This window comes from Aulonocara stuartgranti (assembly GCF_965226115.1).
Source record: "Aulonocara stuartgranti genome assembly, chromosome: 1".
Taxonomy (NCBI): domain Eukaryota; kingdom Metazoa; phylum Chordata; class Actinopteri; order Cichliformes; family Cichlidae; genus Aulonocara; species Aulonocara stuartgranti.
In genome coordinates, this window is record NC_138939.1 from 33,576,927 (window position 1) to 33,597,258 (window position 20,332).

The following is a 20,332-nucleotide window of genomic DNA, read 5'->3' on the forward strand; positions in this document are numbered from 1 at the left end:
AGCCCCAGGCTCCAGGCCCCGATAAGCGGCCGCCAAAGAGTGAGCCGGTGTGTACCCGGACGCCCACCCCCAGACACAAAGAACCACCAACGCACCGACACCTGAGGGAGTCCGCCACTGGCAGGGGAAGTGGTGGTGGGTGGAGATAGGCCTCCAAACCTTGGAGGGCCTGAGATGTCCCCAGAGAGGTGGCGTCTGATACCCAACCTGACATATAGACACAGACATACAGGTACACACAGACACAAACATCCATTCCCACCCTCATGCTCTCATATGCACTTACTCCACACTCAACCAACGTGGAGACAGACATAAAGAGACGCTGTACACACGATCACACTCCCCAAGCGTACTCTACGAACCGGGTACCCTTGCCCCTGGAGGGGGGAACTGCACCCAGACCCAGGTGGTGTTACCCTTTTCCCTGCGGTGGGAAGAGGCAGACCGCCCCGACTCCGCAGCAGCAGGGAGGCCCCACACTTCAGACCGCAGTCGGACGGCCAACTCCTCCTCCTAGCCCCCCCGCTCCAGCAGGCCACAGAGAACGGGGGTGAGAGAAGACTCCAAACCTCCCTCCACCCGCTCATTGTAGTGTTGATGCATGTGTGTTCTAAGGTGCAATTAAAACCCAGGAGGGCATGGAGCTACCTGCCAGAGAGCAGCAGGTAAGCGCATAGTCCCTCCTGCTAGCCCTCAATGTCTACGTGTATTCAAAATTGAGAGGTGGGCAACGACGCCAGGGGTGAGGTGTACACCCTGATGGTAATTTGGACTCCGTGTATCGTGCCCACCCCCAAGATCCTATATGTATGTGTAATGAGAGTGTGAGTAATGTGAATGTCAAAGTTGTGGGATAAAATTGAGGCAGAGGCAGCCAGAAGCCTCCTCTGCACCCTGGTGACATACCCCTACTCCAAGGCCCTGCATGTGTGGGTGGTTGTGGTGGAGTGGGAAGAGGGAGGCCGTGGACGGTCTTGACACCATCCTCACCTTTGTAGGTTTTCAAAGGCGGTGCACCTGGTCGCTCTGGCCGGTCTCCCTTCCGCCAAACAGACGGCCGAGCTCCTCTTGGACCATGTCATCCGGCTTCACGGGTTCCCCAAGGACATAGTCTCCGACAGGGGGCCCCAGTTCACCGCCAGGTTCTGGAAAGCCTTTTGCCGCCTGATTGGAGCGTCTCCCAGCCTCTCATCCGGCTATCACTCTCAGACCAATGGGCAGGTTGAACGGACCAATCAACAGCTGGGGCGCTTCTTGAGGTGCTTCGTCTCCGCCCAACCGTCGCTTTAGCCTCGTTACCTGTTGTGGGCTGAGCTGTCTGATAACCTTCACGTCTCTTCTGCCACCGGTCTCTCGCCCTTTGAAGTCTGTCATGGTTTTCATCCTCCTATCTTCAGCCATCAGGAGGCGGAGGTTGATGTGCCTGCTGCTGAACGGATGGTCCGCCGCTGTCGTCAGGCCTGGATCAAGGCACGGGCTGCCATTTCCCGAGCCAACGCTCTGTATACCAAGCAGCATCGTCGCCGCCACCGCCCGGGTCATCCTTTTCAGCCGGGGGATCGCGTCTGACTCTCCACAAGGCACCTGCGGCTCCGCACCGAGTCCAAAAAGCTCACTCCCAGGTTCGTTGGCCCGTACGAGATCACTGCCCAGGTCAACCCCGTGATTTATCGTCTCCGGCTTCCATCCGCCCCCCTCCCCGGCCCCGCGGATCTTGGACTCCCGTCCCCCGGGGTCGAGGGGTCCAGTATTTGGTGGACTGGGCTGGCTACGGTCCTGAGGAGCGCTCCTGGGTGCTGTCCCGCTTCGTCTTGGATCCTTCCCTCATCTCGGATTTCCGTCGCTGCCGTCCTGGACCGCCGGGTGCCGGTCTTCGGGGGGTGGGGGTTTAAAAGAGAGATGCCACCCACCTGTTCGCCACTCAGACATCGTTCTCTTCATGTCAGGAGCTCCGAAACTTTGCTGACGTCAGTCTCCGCCTGATTCAGCAACTGTGAGTGTTTTTCCCTTCGATTCTTTTTCTCATCCCGGCTCCGCTCGCTCTCCGTCTGTAACGCCAGTTCCGAAGCCACGCTTCGTGCACTGATCGTTACTAGAATAACTGCGTGTCTGTTCCAACCCACCGCTAGCCTTTGCCGCGTTTGGGTCTAGCAGCACGCCACATGGGCACGCCGAATTACGGTGTGTAATTCGCCCGATCGTGACAATAGACAATTGCCTTCAGATGACCCTAAAGATAAAAGTCTAAGGGGGTCAGATCGGGAGACCTTGGGGGCCATACAACTGGCCCACGACGACCAATCTACTTTCCAGGAAACTGTTCATCTAGGAATGCTCGGACCTGGCACCGATAATGTGGTGGTGCACCATCTTGCTGGAAAAACTCAGGGAACGTGCCAGCTTCAGTGCATAAAGAGGGAAACACATCATCATGTAGCAATTTCAAATATCCAGTGGCCTTGAGGTTTCCATTGATGAAGAATGGACCCACTATTGTTGTACCCCATATACCACACCAAACCATCACTTCTGTTGGTCCAACAGTCTTGGAGGGATCCATCCAATGTGTCAGACCAATAGCGGTGGTTTTGTTTGTTAACTTCGCCATTCACATAAAAATTTGCCTCATCACTGAACAAAATCTTCTGCGTGAACTGAGGGTCCTGTTCCAATTTTTTTTTTTGCCCATTCTGCAAATTCTCTGCGCCAATCTGGGTAATCCTCGTTGAGATGCTGCAGTAGCTGGAGATTGTAAGGGTGCCATTTATGAGTAGCTAATATCCGCTGAAGGGATGTTCGACTAATGCCACTCTCCAGTGACATGCGGCGAGTGCTATGCTGTGGGCTCTTGCTGAATGAAGCTAGGACAGCCACTGATGTTTCTTCATTAGTGACAGTTTTCTTGCGTAGACATTTTGGCAAATGCAACACTGAACCAGTTTCACGAAACTTAGCAAGCAGTTTGCTAACTGTAGCATGGGAGATGGGTGGTCTCGTAGGGTGTCTTGCATTGAAATCTGCTGCAATGATCCGGTTACTGCGTTCACCAGATATCAACACAATTTCGATCCGCTTCTCACGTGTTAACCTCTTCGACATGTCAATGGCTATGAACAAAAAGAAACTTGTAAATAACTCATGAAAGAATAAAGTTATGTTGAAACCAAGCACACCATTGTTTTTCTTGTGACATTACCAATAAGTTTGATGTGTCACATGGCCCTCTTCCTATTGAAATATACTAATGTGCCACAAACAGGACTTTAATATCACCAACCATTCCCGTTTTATTACGGTGTATCCATATAAATGGCCCACCCTGTAGTTGACAAGCTATTTTCAAACATGGAGCCCTGAACTTTTCTATCTGAAGCATATTAGAATGCAAATGTCCGAATCATTGGACATTACCCTGTTTATAACCTGCCAGCTCCGTACAACAAAGTCCATATGGTGTGGGATTGTGCCGATGTGCTAATAGCGAGTCGTTAGCTAGCGAGTGGTCATGTGCTGCCTCCAGGCAGCTACTTCAGCTAAACCACATTAAGTAGTGAAAAACAACCTGGACAAAGACAATTTCCTGGTGTGTGCATGTGAAAAAGAATAATTGTGGAAAATATGCCCACTGGATTTCCTTGAAATTGTAGCCTTGGGGCTATGCTAACCAGTGAGTAGAGGGCAACACGAGGTCACTTTCTTTCTTTTTAAATGTAACTTTTTTTCTACTACTTTCTTTTTGGTGTGTTCTTTTTAAGGGAAATATAATGCAGAATGTTGTATGTCTACCACATGTTGAGCCTCAACTCAAGTGTATGAAAATGCTCTTTTAAATGTGTGTGTGGGATTTCTGGCAGGTTCTTTCTTCAGTGGTTTCTCCTGCAGAGTGCCTGATAATGCAGCCAAAGGCCAGTAAATGTCAAATACTGTGGTCTCACTCCCTCTTCTCTTTCTTCCCATATCCTTCACTGCTGCACTGGCCTCTCTGAAGTTTTTATACTGACTGAAGTCATGCACTCATCCTGCTACATCCAACCAGTGTTACAGAGTGATAGGGTAAAACAATCTTTAGGTAAACACACGAAACCCAGAGTGGGACAAAATACCGAGCAGCAACAGTGTCTTAGCCCTTCTCGCTTCTGTAGATGGAGATTTCGGCTTACATCTACCCAGGTTTATCGAGACAACATTTCATGGATTTGGTGGTAGGCAGTATTTTTCTTTTCTTTTTTTTTAACAGGGAAATATCGGAGTAAATAAAGGACAGAATACCATCAAATTTGGTTATATGAGAGGATGAATCCTGATGATTATTGATTTTTGTCTGGCACCATCAGTAGATTAAACTGACTCTTGGAAAACAAGTCTTACCCCACTTTTTCTAACTGCGACAGCCATGTATGATATGAGAGTGGACTAGAAGTCAGTCTAAAGAGTGAAGAAAGTTAGTTCCCCGTATGTGAGCCTCTGAGGGATTCTGCCGTGCTCTTTACACTGTCTCCTGCTGGGCAGTAGATTGTCTGTGAACCAGGCCACGGCATTTGCCATGGGCTTGAGGGGGGCATTCACAGGCTGTGATGGGTTTGCACGATTGATGCCAGAAATATCGATGCAGATGGGTTGCTGAACAGTGTGGGGCTGACTGAAAAGATTCAAGTATCGAGTTACATGTCTCATTAGGAATAGAAGACAGCTGGGAAACAGGAAGAATAACATGACACAAAGGTGAGTCCTGCATAGTTTGTGAGAAACAACGCAGGCGTGAGTTTGAGCTGAAGAGTCTCTTTCAAATGGAACAGGTTATTTGTTGAGGGTAAAGCTGTCAGCTGTAAATAGGCTGAAATGCATCATGCATGTGCTATTCTTTTCCTCCTGCTGTATCTACCCGTCCATATCCAGGACACATTTTTAATTTAAAATATTCATGCTTGTTTCATATAATTGAAATTATCTCGGGGAAAATGGATTCCAACCTTTTTATAATGGAAAGCCGACATTATTCCTCAGGCTTCCCTTGCATGAGATCCAAAATTCAAGACCAGTTGATGTCTGGAAGCAAGTGCATTGCAGCCCTCATCTATACAAGGTTAATTGACTCTTAGAATCCATTTTCAGTATTCGAATTTCTCTGTTGCCTGAGCCGTATAAATATCATTTCATTATTCCAGCAAACAAAACAGCCGTTCCAACATAACAAACCGTATAATAATTTTTGAACTCTCGCTGCTTGCAAAACTTTGTCGAGACTGCATTGAGGTGTCATCGAGTGTACGGCATGTGTTCATTCAGATAAAGTATTGACTTTCATTTGTTTTGCAAGTAACACTTCCATCTTGCAATTCTGATATAATCTAAAGAAAAGGAAAGGAAAGGAAAGACTAGGTTGTTGGAAACAAAAGTCCAAGGACAGTTTCACCAGTCAGCCTTTGCTAAACCACTTGCATCTAGTGCATCTCTGCATAGAGGTAAAGTGATTGCACTGTGGCATATATTCATGAGGGGGTTGTTAATCTTTCAGCAAACAAAAGTCAGATCAGAGGATAATGAAAAGGAAGAGAAATCACTCAGGCCTCTCAGCATTTCTGCCATGGGAGCTTTTATAAGCTACCATAACTTTCTTTCTAGAAGCCGTCCATATTTTGGAGCTCCCACTGTGGTATGCTGGCTCTCCTTTTATGAAAATGTGTCTTTTAATTAAAGTGGCTAGTGGAACAAATTGGAAGCAGGGGTTAATGCTGGCGATGATCAATGTTGGCCAAGAAGTAGAGCTAAGCCACAACGAGGAGTAGCAGAGTGTTATTTTCAGACCTTTTTTCCACTTCCTGAGTCCTTGTTATCTATCATCCTGACTATCAGGTACATCTATCTATCGTTGTGTGTGTGTGTGTGTTTGTTGGGAAGATGATGGTACAGTTGGGTGCAGACAGGGTGGTTCCATTTCTACGGCCCATTGTCCTCCATCAGGCACGACGGGATGTTATCAGCCTCAGCCAGGCTCATGCTCCTACAATGCTTCATTACCTGTGTGTGTGCGAATGCATTTTCATCCTGCAAACAATGCTTCATTACATGTCTCTCTCAGGGCTCCCTGAACATTTCTTCCTGTCTCATTACCCAGTGTGAGCCACGTTATCTGTTCCAGTCATATTTACAGAGCAGACCTTTGCCTTCTAAGAAAGCATTGCACACAAAGCTGTCGTGTTTGTTAGCAACATAATTGTGAAATACTTGTTTAGTTCTGTGTGCAACATGAGACAATATAGAAATACAGCACTAAGAAAAGGTTATTCACTAAATTTAAACTGAAGATCTGGACAGAGGTACTGGGCAGCCAACACATTACACCAACAGAAGCTGATCTGCCACAGTAACCCATTTTTGAAGCTCCCCGTGCAGTTTTTCAGCTGATGTTAATGCCAGAGGAGGTTTGGAAAGCTGCAGTTTGTGAGTCAACAGCACATTGGCTCACTTCAGCACTATGCACCTCAGCACTTGGTGATCCTGCTCTTACAGTTACAGTACCATGCTCCTTTGACCATTCTGTCAGAGACAGTAAAGTTTTCAAGGGACTTAGGTACATAGTAATTAGAAAGGGTTAGTACCCAAGTGCTCCTAATCAAATGCACTTGATTTACTGATCATCTATAAATGTAACTGCTTCTATAAAAGCAGATATTCTGGCCAGTATCACATTAGCCAAAATCAAACATAGCATATCAACACAAAACCCCCACACCAACTGCCAAGCACGGTAGTGGTGTGATTATTGGACCTATTTTGCAGCATTGTGAAAGAAAATCATGAAATTCCAAATTTTTTGGATCCACACTTGTTGCATTTTGTGACAAATTTATCATCAACAAACGCATTGTGGAAAAAAAATGGGCATCATGAATGTCAACATCAAACAATTATGAGCTGCTCCTGATGTCTGTAAACAAGAGAACTAGGAAACTAAGAAACTGACATTCTGGGTTCATCCAATTCTGATGAAAAAGCAGCAGCAGGGCGGATTTCATGGTTTGATCCAGGAGTTGAAGCTGTGTCAGGATACATCCTGACACATACATCCTGTATCCTGACACTCTTTGTGGAGTTGGAATCACATCCGAAGGGGTAGCGAAATAATTTCAGAGCTGATTGACCCGAGTCAAAGTTTCCTAGTTACTTTGTTAAGTATTATATCAGCTGCCTGTTGCAGGTAGTGTCAAAACGCCTAAATATACAGTACCTTAAAGTTTTCGCAATACTCTTGATATTTATAATTATAATTTACATATAGTTGTGCTCAGAAGCTTACATTGGGGTGGCTGTAGCTCAGGCAGTAGAGCAGGTCATCTGCTGATCGGAAGGTTGGTGGTTCGATTCCTGGCTTCTCCTAGTCTGCATGCCAAATACAGGGAGTGCAGAATTATTAGACAATTGAGTATTTTGTCCACATCATCCTCTTCATGCATGTTGTCTTACTCCAAGCTGTATAGGCTCGAAAGCCTACTACCAATTAAGCATATTAGGTGATGTGCATCTCTGTAATGAGAAGGGGTGTGGTCTAATGACATCAACACCCTATATCAGGTGTGCATAATTATTAGGCAACGTCCTTTCCTTTGGCAAAATGGGTCAAAAGAAGGACTTGACAGGCTCAGAAAAGTCAAAAATAGTGAGATATCTTGCAGAGGGATGCAGCAGTCTCAAAATTGCAAAGCTTCTGAAGCGTGATCATTGAATAATCAAGCGTTTCATTCAAAATAGTCAACAGGGTCGCAAGAAGCGTGTGGAAAAACGAAGGCGCAAAATAACTGCCCATGAACTGAGAAAAGTCAAGCGTGCAGCTGCCAAGATGCCACTTGCCACCAGTTTGGCCATATTTTAGAGCTGCAACATCACTGGAGTGCCCAAAAGCACAAGGTGTGCAATACTCAGAGACATGGCCAAGGTAAGAAAGGCTGAAAGACGACCACCACTGAACAAGACACACAAGCTGAAACGTCAAGACTGGGCCAAGAAATATCTCAGGACTGGTTTTTCTAAGGTTTTATGGACTGATGAAATGAGAGTGAGTCTTGATGGGCCAGATGGATGGGCCCGTGGCTGGATTGGTAAAGGGCAGAGAGCTCCAGTCCGACTCAGGCGCCAGCAAAGTGGAGGTGGAGTACTGGTTGTGGCTGGTATCATCAAAGATGAGCTTGTGGGGCCTTTTCGGGTTGAGAATGGAGTCAAGCTCAACTCCCAGTCCTACTGCCAGTTTCTGGAAGACACCTTCTTCAAGCAGTGTTACAGGAAGAAGTCTGCATCCTTCAAGAAAAACATGATTTTCATGCAGGACAATGCTCCATCACACGCGTCCAAGTACTCCACAGCGTGGCTGGCAAGAAAGGGTATAAAAGAAGAAAAACTAATGACATGGCCACCTTGTTCACCTGATCTGAACCCCATTGAGAACCTGTGGTCCATCATCAAATGTGAGATTTACAAGGAGGGAAAACAGTACACCTCTCTGAACAGTGTCTGGGAGGTTGTGGTTGCTGCTGCATGCAATGTTGATGGTGAACAGATCAAAACACTGACAGAATCCATGGATGGCAGGCTTTTGAGTGTCCTTGCAAAGAAAGGTGGCTATATTCAAATCAAATCAAATCAAATCACTTTTATTGTCACATCACATGTGCAGGTACATTGGTACAGTACATGTGAGTGAAATTCTTGTGTGCGAGCTTCACAAGCAACAGAGTTGTGCAAAATACAATAACGTAAACAAGAAAAATACAAGAATGGCTACATCTGAAACTAATAAATATATGTACAATATATAATAGTATATGCATTTTTGGATGTGTATACTAAATATTTTTCTACGTGTGTGTGTTTGTATACACATATTTTACAAATTAAATAGAGTAAACAATAAAATAAAATATATAAAAATATACAGAGTTGAGACATGTGCAAAACAGTGGCATTACTGTAAAGTATGGAGTGCATAATGTTGAAGTTCCAGTAGTGAAGGTGAGGTGTCTATGACGTGTTCAGCAGTCTGATGGCCTGATGGAAAAAGCTGTCTCTCAGTCTGCTGGTACGGGACCGGATGCTGCAGAACCTCCTTCCTGATGGAAGCAGTCTGAACAGTTTATGGCTGGGGTGACTGGAGTCCTTGATGATCCTCCCCGCTTTCCTCAGGCAGCGCTTCCTGTAGATGTCTTGGAGGGAGGGAAGCTCACCTCCAATTATCCGTTCAGAGCACCGCACTACTCGCTGGAGAGCTTTGCAGTTGTAGGCGGTGCTGTTGCCATACCAGGTGGTGATGCATCCAGTGAGGATGCTCTCAATGGCACAGTGATAGAAGGTCCTGAGGATGCGGGGGCTCATGCCGAATCTTTTCAGTCTCCTGAGAAAGAAGAGGCGCCGCTGCGCCTTCTTCACTGTTTTGTTTATGTGTACTGACCAAGTAAGATCCTCAGCCAGGTGTACACCAAGCTGCTCACTCTCTCCACAGCAGCGCCGTTGATGGTGATGGGGGTGCGTACTTCTCTGCACCTCCGGAAGTCCACTATCAACTCCTTTGTCTTTGCGACGTTGAGGGTGAGATGGTTGTCTTGACACCAGTGGGTCAGGGCGCTGACCTCCTCCCTGTAGGCCATCTCATCACCGTTGGTGATAAGACCCACCACTGTAGTGTCGTCCGCAAACTTCACAATGATGTTGGAGTTGTTAGTGGCCGTGCAGTCGTAGGTGTAGAGTGAGTACAGGAGAGGGCTCAGTACACACCCCTGTGGAGCACCAGTGTTCAGTGTGATGGGGGATGAGGTGATGCTGCCCAGTCTGACCACCCGGCGTCTGTCAGACAGGAAGCTAAGGATCCAGCTGCAGAGGGAGCTGCTCAGTCCTAGATCCTGCAGTTTTCTGTCCAGCTTCGAGGGAACGATGATATTGAATGCTGAGCTGTAATCTACAAACAGCATCCTCACATACGTGTCTCTCTTCTCCAGGTGTGACAGGGCAGTATGTAGTGTCAGGGCTATGGCATCATCAGTGGACCTGTTGTGGCGGTATGCGAACTGTAGAGGGTCCAGTGAGTCGGGTAGTGCAGAGCAGATGAAGTCCCTGACCAGCTTCTCGAAGCATTTGCTTACGATGGGGGTCAGGGCTACAGGTCGCCAGTCGTTCAATGAGGAGATGGTGGAGGATTTGGGTACAGGGACGATGGTGGCCATTTTGAAGCAGGCTGGGACTACAGACAGAGAGAGGGAAAGGTTGAAGATGTGTGTGAACACTCCAGCCAGCTGAGCCGCGCATGACTTGAGGACGCGGCCGGGAATCCCGTCCGGACCAGTAGCTTTGCGCGCGTTCACCTATTACATATTACATATTGGTCGCTGATTTGTTTTTGTTTTGTTTTTGAATGTCAGAAATGTATATTTGTGAATGTGGAGATGTTATGTTGGTTTCACTGGTAAAAATAAATAATTGAAATGGGTATATATTTGTTTTTCGTTAAGTTGCCTAATAATTATGCACAGTAATAGTCACCTGCACACACAGATATCCCCCTAAAATAGCTAAAACTAAAAACAAACTAAAAACTACTTCCAAAAACATTCAGCTTTGATATTAATGAGTTTTTTGGGTTCATTGAGAACATGGTTGTTGTTCAATAATAAAATTATTCCTCAAAAATACAACTTGCCTAATAATTCTGCACTCCCTGTATCCTTGGGCACCCTTAATTGCTCTCCGATGCATCCATCGGAGTGTGAATGTTACTTAGAAAGCGCTTAGAACAATGTGAATGGGTGAATGCACAAGTTGTGTAAAGCACTTTGAGTCCTCAGAAGAGTAACAAAGCGCTATATAAGAACCAGTAAATTTACCATGTCATGGTAATTTTCTTTTTTTTTTTTTTTTTTGTGTCCCGTTTGGATCTATAGCCATCAGAATTGTTGTCTTAAGGCCAAGAAAGATGCCAGGCGGATTTATTTTACCAAGTGGATCATCATGGCCTTGCCATATTGGTCCATTTGATTGACCTTTATTATAATTATGAATTTATTTTATTTTCAGTTGCTACAAACGGGACAGACATGACTGGGGGATAGGACAGGGAGAAAGAATGAAAGAAAGAGAGGGAGAGAAAGAAAACCAAAGGAGAGAAGAGACGGTGAGAAGGGGGGAAGAAAGAAAAAAACAAACAAACAAAAAAACAAAACACCTGGGTCACCTGTATGGAGAAAAAAAAACAGAAGAGAAAGCAAACAACAAAGAGCAACATAATAAAAAAAACGGCACCATCACAATAAACTAGCTAGCAGTAGATATCAGTAGATACTAAATAATAAACGATATTGTGCAGCACGCAAGATAGACGGCGCACAATGTGCTTTGAGGCAGCAGCCAAGAAAGCTGTAGTCCGCGTCTGTGAATACCCGTGTGTACACCTGTGTGCATACCTGTGTGGATCAGCATGCTTGCATTCCAAAGGTTTCTCCATGTAACGATCTGCTAGGGAGTGTGGGGAGCCACAGCCCCGTCCTCCAGGGTATGAAGCAGGTATGGAGGAGATCAAAACTCCAGACATCCAGAGGCCCCCAGAACACAAGAGACCAAGGAGGACCAACAGAGGGGCAGCCGTGCCACTGTCCCAGTAAGAGCTGAGGAGAGTCCCAGATGAGGGCTCACTCAGCAGCCGCGGAGCAGAAGCCAGGGGGTGTTGCAGTGACGCGCCCGTGAGCTCCGCCGGCAGCCAGCTGTGCCTGAGTGACCGAGCCCCAGGCCGAGAGGCCGGGGGCACCCCACCTCCGAAGTGGCCCCAGGCTCCAGGCCCCGATAAGCGGCCGCCAAGGAGTGAGCCGGTGTGTACCCGGACGCCCATCCCCAGACACAAAGAACCACCAACGCACCTGAGGGAGTCCACCACTGGCATGGTAATTTTCATGATCTCTATCAAATGTTTTTCTAGATGGAACGGTGTTACAGTATATGTTACCCCCTGGTGTGACAGGTGCCTGGGAGGGGTGCGATCCTAGATCCTGCAGCTGTGTATTGAAATAAAGAGGCACAGATCATGAACTTGTTTACGATTCAACTGCAGGATTTATTCTGCAGATTTGCCTCCCAGGGGGGGTTTACGCTCCTCCTGAGTGCTATGCGCCACCTAGTGTTATTTTTTTTAAATAATGGCATGGAAGATGTAAAGTGTAATTAGAAAATACTGAATCAACACTTAAAGATATAACAAAGACCAAAATATAACTGGGGTGTTCCCTTTTTTCTTGTATGAAGACATAAACTGAACTAACATCCCCATAACTCTTTTTATCTCTTAACTTTTTAACTATTAGTTTAATCCAGATTTATCAGCCACACATTGATTGATTGATTGATTGAATCTTTATTTTGAACATGTTGAAAAAGTACAACAAAATAGAATTAAAAGAAACAAATGAACAAAGCAAAACAAAAGGAAAACGAGCAACCACATTTCAACAAACAAACACATTTCAACTTAAACACATATGTTAACCTTTTACATATACATCTTTTATAGAAAAAACAACAACAACAACAACAACAATTGGGCACAAAAGTGTGAAGAAACAGATATATCCATATCAGCTATATCTGCCTTTAAAGTGATTTAAATACCCCGGCGCAATGGGAAAATGGAATTTTCTCAAGGAAAGCAGGCCATTGTGAGCTGTAAGCGCCTCAAATGACATGTTATCCACCCTCTACATCTAGCTGGTGGTTGAAGTGAGTGGAACTACAAATGCATCTGGTCTCAGTATGACTCGATGCATTTAATAGAAGTTACTCTTACCACTACTGACACATTCAGGAAATGAAGATTTCAGCAGAAAGGTGGTTTAGCCTGGATTCTGTCACAGTCTGCTTTCTTCAAACACAAATATTCAAAGTAAGTCAGAGCGAGCGCAGATGAATATGAAGGCAGGCCTGGAGGCTACATCCCATCATGTCTAATAAGACTCAGTCAGGTTATCATAGAAGGTGTATTGATCATCCATATTTGGCCCAGTTTCTCGCTTCAACCCACATTAAGAAATTCACTGCACACTCGATGGAAGACGAACAAAAACACAGAGAAATGGTGGGATGCAGAGAGTTGGGGGAACGTATAATTAGATGTAAATATTCAGCCTTATGTAATCAGGGTTTTTTTGGGTCATTTCAAGGAGCTGTGTGTCATGCTGGTGTAAAATACGCTTAATGTTTAAACGAGAAACAGCATCAGTTTAGCATCATTATGCAATTATATAATGCTGAATATTTTAACTATTGATTTTCACTCAGATATGAACTTCAGGTCAGTATCCAGAAATGTAAACATTCCTACTTTCTACACAGTAAATATGGTGGATGTGCTGTTACCCACAGTAACTGGTATTGTTTCCACCTTTCGACTCTGTGTGTACGTGTATGTGTGTCTGAGTGTGTGTGGCTTTATGGTAAAATGTAGTCCTGGAGAAACCTACTATAGTGGGAAGTATCACATGATTCTGAGTCAGAGGATCACTATGAGTGTTCAAATTATTTCTCTCTTTTTTTGGGCCTATTTGTAACGTCATGTTAATGTTAAGGTGAATGACAACTTGTCTATTTAAATCAAACTATTTGGCCACTATTTTTCTTATTTACTTTTAAACATCGTGTAAATATTGAACAGTGAAAGATTTCACACTATCTCTCAACTCTGAGGGACTTCTGGTTGGGCAACCAGGGAGGAAGGTCTGATGGTCTTGCACTACCAGAGCAAGACCATGGTAGTTCCTTGGGGATGAGGAATTAAAGCCCAGGGGTCTTAATTATTCATTTCCTGTTTTCAGAATAGCTTTCAAGGCTTTTGTTCTCCTCTTCTTCCTCATTGTAATCCAACTCACTGATCAGACTGTAGCTCCTCGGATGATCTGATATCGTCATGTTGGTGTTGTTCCCAGATCATCATGAAAATGTTGTTCCGGGTTCAACCAAGTGATTCTTTTGCGCGCCAAAACATTCATGCATTTATGAAATCCCAATGTTGCAAGGACAATATCAATTCTGCTTACCGTTTATTAAAGGGTTACGGTTAGGGTTAGGGTCAGGGTACGTTGATCGGCGGACAGAGGCGGTTTCTCGCAGCTTAAGTACAGTTTTTGGTTTTATGGCGGTTTTTCCCGAAGTCGCAAAAGTATGACATCACAACATTCTGATTGGTCACTTGCAATGTTCATCCTGGAACAACATTTAGTATGATGATCTGGGAACAACACCAACATGACGATATCAGATCGTGCGTGATCCTCTCCACTCTCGCAGCTAGTCTCAATATTTATGCAGCTTGTCCAGGAATACTCCTGCCCTTGTCGTGTAGTTCACCAGAACACACTTGATCCCAGTCTCTTGCCACCATATTTATTAGTACAGTGGTACTTATCAGAGTGGTCACCAGCCCCTCTGTCCATACTTCCAAGACTGTGCTCCACCACTTTATCCACCGTTAAATACCACTTTTACTCTTCACCACTGTAGGACTCGCCAATCCCTTGAGGTTGTCCTTGGAGCAATATATTTGGCCATTTCCAATTACATCAGTCACCTCATCCCTGTGGTGACCTTAATCCTTCCCTGGACTGACCTGTAGGAGATGATTAAAAAAAATTGCTGCCGTGCCTTTAACACTGTGGTTTGTTAGCTTTACTTTTCAGACCAACTCTGCAGAGATGAATGCACTATCACAGTGAACCAGTCTTTCATTTATTTCCTAACGGGATAGTATACAAAAGATTTCTCCCTTGAAAGGGAAATCTTATTCTCAAGAGACTTCCTGGTTAGAAAGACATCTATACTAGCCCCAGGCCCAGGGCACTATTTTACATTCTTCATCCGGTATTTAGTGGTGAGTCAAACAAAATTCCTTTGAGGATAGAAATTTTGTGACTCTTAAGAACATGACATGTGAAATCAGCTAAGAGAATGTAACAGTGCATTCACAGGGGGCATGTGCACGCATAATGCCTCAATCATTTATTTACTGGTGTCTTTTTGATATTAAAATGAAGACCAAGTTTGAAGGTGATGTTACTCACGAGCCCCAAGGGGCCATAATTATTATGCTGCAACTGGTATTATATTCACCTTGTCTGTTTTTGTGTTCCTCAAGATGCACGCTGTTGTGGAAAGCACCACTGAGTTGGTTGTTGTGTCCAGTGGTAGGTTTATATGTCTGGAAAGATATGCCAACACAGTATCACAGCCATGCAAAAATCAATCAGCTTTACAGGTGTGTAGTAGATGTTATGAAAGTAAAGGCCAAATTGGAACATACATGTGGTATACAAGTATTCATGTAGGTAATGGATTGGAGCAATGAGGCAACTCTTTCTGTTTGCTTGTGATAAAGTACAACGAGACCGACTGAGGGGGTACTTCTCTCTTGGAATCTGTCTTTTCTCAAAACCTGCCACTGAGCGGTTAATGGAGCGGTTGAACAGCTGATTGTGAATTCGTGTTTTTTTTAATAAGGACCAGCTGCTTGCTTGATATATTATCTGCATTTTCTAAACACAGTGATAAACAAGCACATTAGAGATGAGCACATCTGCTGTCACCTCCTGATATACAAGGTCTTTTCAAGAAATCGTTTATGTTGAGTTTTTTTCTAAACAGACTTGGCACATTTAGACGGCGGTGCTTCTGGGCTCTGTGCCCTCTCCGATTTAAATTTGTTTGCGTAATTGATGAATGTTATCACTTAATAAATTGTGACAGAAAATTAATGTGGCTGGTTGGGGCAGGTGTGTGAAGGTCGTAGTGAAAGCTGACGGTTGATGGTTTAATTGGGTTTTACTCAGCTCTCAAGTTGTTTCTAGTCACACATTGACCCTGCAGACAATTTTTTATGGTTTCAATGGACCAAATTAGTCAACGGACTGATGTGACTTCAGATTTACTTTGTTAAAAGAGAAAGCCTTCCCTGGATGTCCTTGTAGTGTAATACAGGATCAGTAATCTGATGTGTTGGTCACGGTTTTAAAGTGATAGAAAGTGCTGCAATTTCAATATTACACATAATGTCTTTTAGCTAAAGGTAGAGAAGAGCATTGAATTCTTATTTTTGACATGTAGAGGGCACACAGGGAGAGTGAAAGCAATGTTGTGGCAAACATGAGACACATGTAACCACCAGAAGAAAGATTTAGCAGCTGAACAATCAGACACTTGATTTAGTCAGCAGTCAGGGATGAAATGCAAACTATAAAGGGACTGAGGGAAACTCTGAGGAAAAACTTGTCAAGTGAACCTTGAACCTAAATACTAATGCTGCTGTGTAAGGGGCCAAATCTTTGGTGACATGGCCAACAATAACAATTGCATTCTCATATCCTGTTAACCAGTAAGCTTAGTTAAACTTACTTCAAGTGCTCTATTATTATCACAGAAATACTCCATCCATCCATCTTCTTCTTATCCAATTCAGGGTCACGGGGCTGGATCTTATCCCAGCTACCAAAGATCGAGAGGCAGGGAACATCCTGAACAGGTTGCCAGACAAAACTACCATTCACATTCACATTGACCCAAATAACTGAATTACTTCATCTTTTAATAATCATATTGGCATTTGTTGTGAAAAACCTAAATTCTTCAGTATAATCAATTAGTTAAAGCATTTAACTAGAGATCATTTATCTGATTTCAAGTGCAGGACCGCACCTGCATACAGTCTACACCTGATCTCTGCCTATAGAGTATATAACCCCCTGATACTACAAGCTGTTTGTTCTCATTTCCACCCCACCCTCCTTCCCTTTTTTCATTCATTCACTTCTCACTAGTACATGGGGATCTGCCTGGCCTCGGAGCTATCTCCAGATCCCTCTGAGGCCTTCCTCAAACTGCAGCCTTGTGCCGTTAACTGCTAGAAGTGCTGTCAAACCTAAACGAGGATGTGGTCCAAGCTAGTGAAAGGAGCAGTTAAATGTTTAGCTGCACATGCTTCTCTATTTATAATCACCAAATTTTAACAAGTTGAATATAAAAAAAGCTCTAGTAACTTGTTACAATATTTATATTTTGTTTTATTTGCAGAAGAAGCTACGTGTAATAAACAAAACAAAGCACCTCTACTGTAGGTGAGTTGCCAGGTAGCAAGTAAGTGGGAAGGTATGTGAAAACCCCCAGAGACCAGAAACAGTCTGTGCAGAGTGTATCTTAAAAATAAGCAGCAACACACTTAAATAATGTGCATCCATCATGCTAAACATAACCTCTCAAAACACATTGCAATGTAAATGTGTATGCATGTTTCCTTGCAATATCATCATTTCGTGCTTTTACAGTTAAGTCCATAACTTTTTGAGGCAATGACTGATTTTAAATAATTTGTCTCTATACACCGACACCATCGGAGTGGATTTAAATCAGGCAATCATGATGTAGCTGAAGCTCAGACTTTCAGCTTTACCTCAAGAGTTTGAAAAAAGAATTGCATTAATTGCTATGTTTCTATACATAGCCCCCTGTCACTGACATACACACAAACAAGCAGGACTGAATATCCATCTTATACAAGACGGACGAACAAAGAGGTGATGCATGACGCGCTCAAGACGTCCTCACAGCCTCTGCTTTACAATTCTCCGTATCTTTATTAGATCTTTCGCAGCTCCGTCTCATTTTTCCCCCAACTTATTCATCCTTTCAGAAGCACTATGAAAAATTCATACTTGGGGATGGTGAACTGCCCGCTCTTATTTAAAAGAAACGATTCATTTTCACATCTGTTGGTATACTCAGGCTACCTCTTTAGATCAAAATCTGCACTGCATAAAGAGGAGAAAAAGTTCTCTCAGTGAGGGAATAAATGACTCAAGGAGGCATTTCATTTGTATGCCGGTGCAGGTGTCTCCTACAGCGGGCTGTGGACGCTAATACATTTGAAGCTCTTCGTTATGCTAACGAGCCTCTTGCTACAAGTAGAAAAAACTTCTGGTTTCTAAAGATCACTCTGGCTTGGACACAGAAAATTTGTATTTCTAATAATTAATATTGATCCCGTGCTGTGTTGTTGCGCTTTAAAAAAATTTATGCATGGTTTTTGTAAAACTGTAAAACAGACGAGCAGGTAGGGTCAACAGGTCCTATACATAATACATTACATATGCAAACACATATGCGCCGTGATGGTGGTTTAAATAAACACTTAACTCTAGATCCATGCATGGGTCAGTAGTGACAGTGTGGCTCCACTTGTCACTAGCCCAGCTGCACTCTTTAATTATACACACATTGATTGGTCGGGATGTCGATAAGGCATTTAAGCGGCTTAATCCTCGTTGTTGTATTAACATGAGCAACATGCACATAGTTTATGTATTAATTCTCAGCCTGAGGTGGTGTACTTGTATTTTTTCTTCTTCTTTTTTGCCTCTTGCATTACAATTCAGCTGCCCCAGGTTTTCGTGAAATGTCAATAGAAAGAGGAGAAACTCATCGATTTGACTGCCGGTGGCAGGAAGGGGAGGCGGTGGTGGTGTTGTCGTGGCTGCTGAAGTTGCTAAACTGAAGCCAAACTCCGATGTTGTTCTCTCATGCTTAAAACCAACAAATCTATCAGAAAGAGCAACACATTAAAGACTTAGAGTTAGATTAGAGCCTATTGAAAAAGCAATTTTCAGTTCTGCACTGTTAAGTCAGTCCATTCATGGGTAAATACCTGCTCTAGCTATACAGTAGACTGTTGCAGCCCTCATGTACTGTATAGGCCCTCCATCCTCTCTGTGGTTACTTCCAGGTCTAAATCCCATTGGGTGGAGCTGTCCTCTGCCGAGGTGACCCGGGGCTGGGACAGGTAGGCCCACCATTGTTACCACTCACACTCGGCACAACACATAACATAGAAAACAAAGCGCTTACTTTAGTGCTGACAGACAGCAGGCTAATTCGCTGAATCTGCTCTAGTTCCCCACCAAGAGGCAACATTTAATATAAAGATGCTCAGACTGAACAGAGGCAAATGGAAATGTGCAGGGACTAATGATGGGATATTACTTTATTATATTAAGAGTGTCTATGTGATAAGATTCTTTTCATTATCTCAGTGACAAACAACCTGTAGCAGACATGTTTGTCGCTTCTGTCGTATGTTATATATTTTAGGAATAACTTTGTTGGTCTAACGCGCGCTTCTTTATCCACACATACACACACACACAGTCACAGTCCTGGGTTTGAATCCACCAGCAAGCTGGCTTTTTATGTGCAGTTTGCGTATTCTCCCCGTGTCTGTTTGAGTTCTCTCTGGGTTTCGGCCTCCTCCCACATGCCAAATATGGAAGTGTTCAATATATTTTGCTTCCAAAGAGCCAGAATTTCTTGTAACTTTTTGAACCAGTCCTGAGTAACACTTCTTTAGGCTCTCTGAAAGTCTTTCAAATGTTCTCTTTGGACATTAACTGCTTTTTCACTCATTTTCAGTGCAATCTTTGTACTCAACCATTACTGGGGATACCATTTTTTTTATTTCTTAAGCCACTTAACACTGACCTATGAACCATCCAAGCATAAAAAAGACACAGGAAAACCCCCCAGCAAAGGACCTGGATGTTAGAGACACAGGATCTGAGAGAAGCATCTGTCTTAATTTCTCAATTGGATAAATGGAAGAAACTGGATGGAAAATACTGTCAGAAATATTTCCTTTGTACACACACAGGAGAATGGAATTTTCAGCCATGCTATAGAAACACATAATCAACACTCTGTTGTAAAGTTGACACAGAAAGAAATGGAATTTTTCAGTGGTGTTCCCATTCATGTAATGGTGTTTTGAAAGTGTACAAGATGGATTGCCCACAAAACATCCTGTTGCTAGAAGTGAATGCACTAGACAGTTACCAGCTCTGTGTCCACAAAGTGAATTTCAGCGACACCTGGACTTTGCAGTTGGGAATTGGCAGGTTACAGAACCAAATCAGACACTAATATTCTCCTAAGCACCTCTGTTGGATGATGTCTAAGTTTAGGGCTCTGTAAAAACAGCATAAGGTGGCAAATCCTCGAATGTTAAGACTGAAGCAAAGGTGGCTTTAAAAGAAGGATAATAATCAGGTTCTTTCTAAAACTGGCAGAGTAACCAAAATCTTGGCAGAAAACCGTATTTTATGTTGAAAGAAATGTGTTTGGGGAATAGTTGCCTTTTAGGGACTTTGTGAATTTTGTACACTTTGTACACCTTGTGCCTGTGTTCTGTATTGATTGTGGTGTTGTAGCAAAAATATAAAACATTAGGTACGTTGTTCAACTTTAAGACTTTTTTTCCCCCACAGCGTTGCTTCAA

At 43.8% G+C, this 20,332-nt stretch overlaps 1 protein-coding gene across 2 annotated transcripts in view; it reads left to right on the forward strand.

Moving 5' to 3' along the window:
- Positions 1-20,332, forward strand: part of LOC309708086 (uncharacterized protein) — a 78,180-nt gene that overhangs the window by 27,625 nt on the left and 30,223 nt on the right. The gene's annotated exons all lie outside the window — the stretch shown is intronic.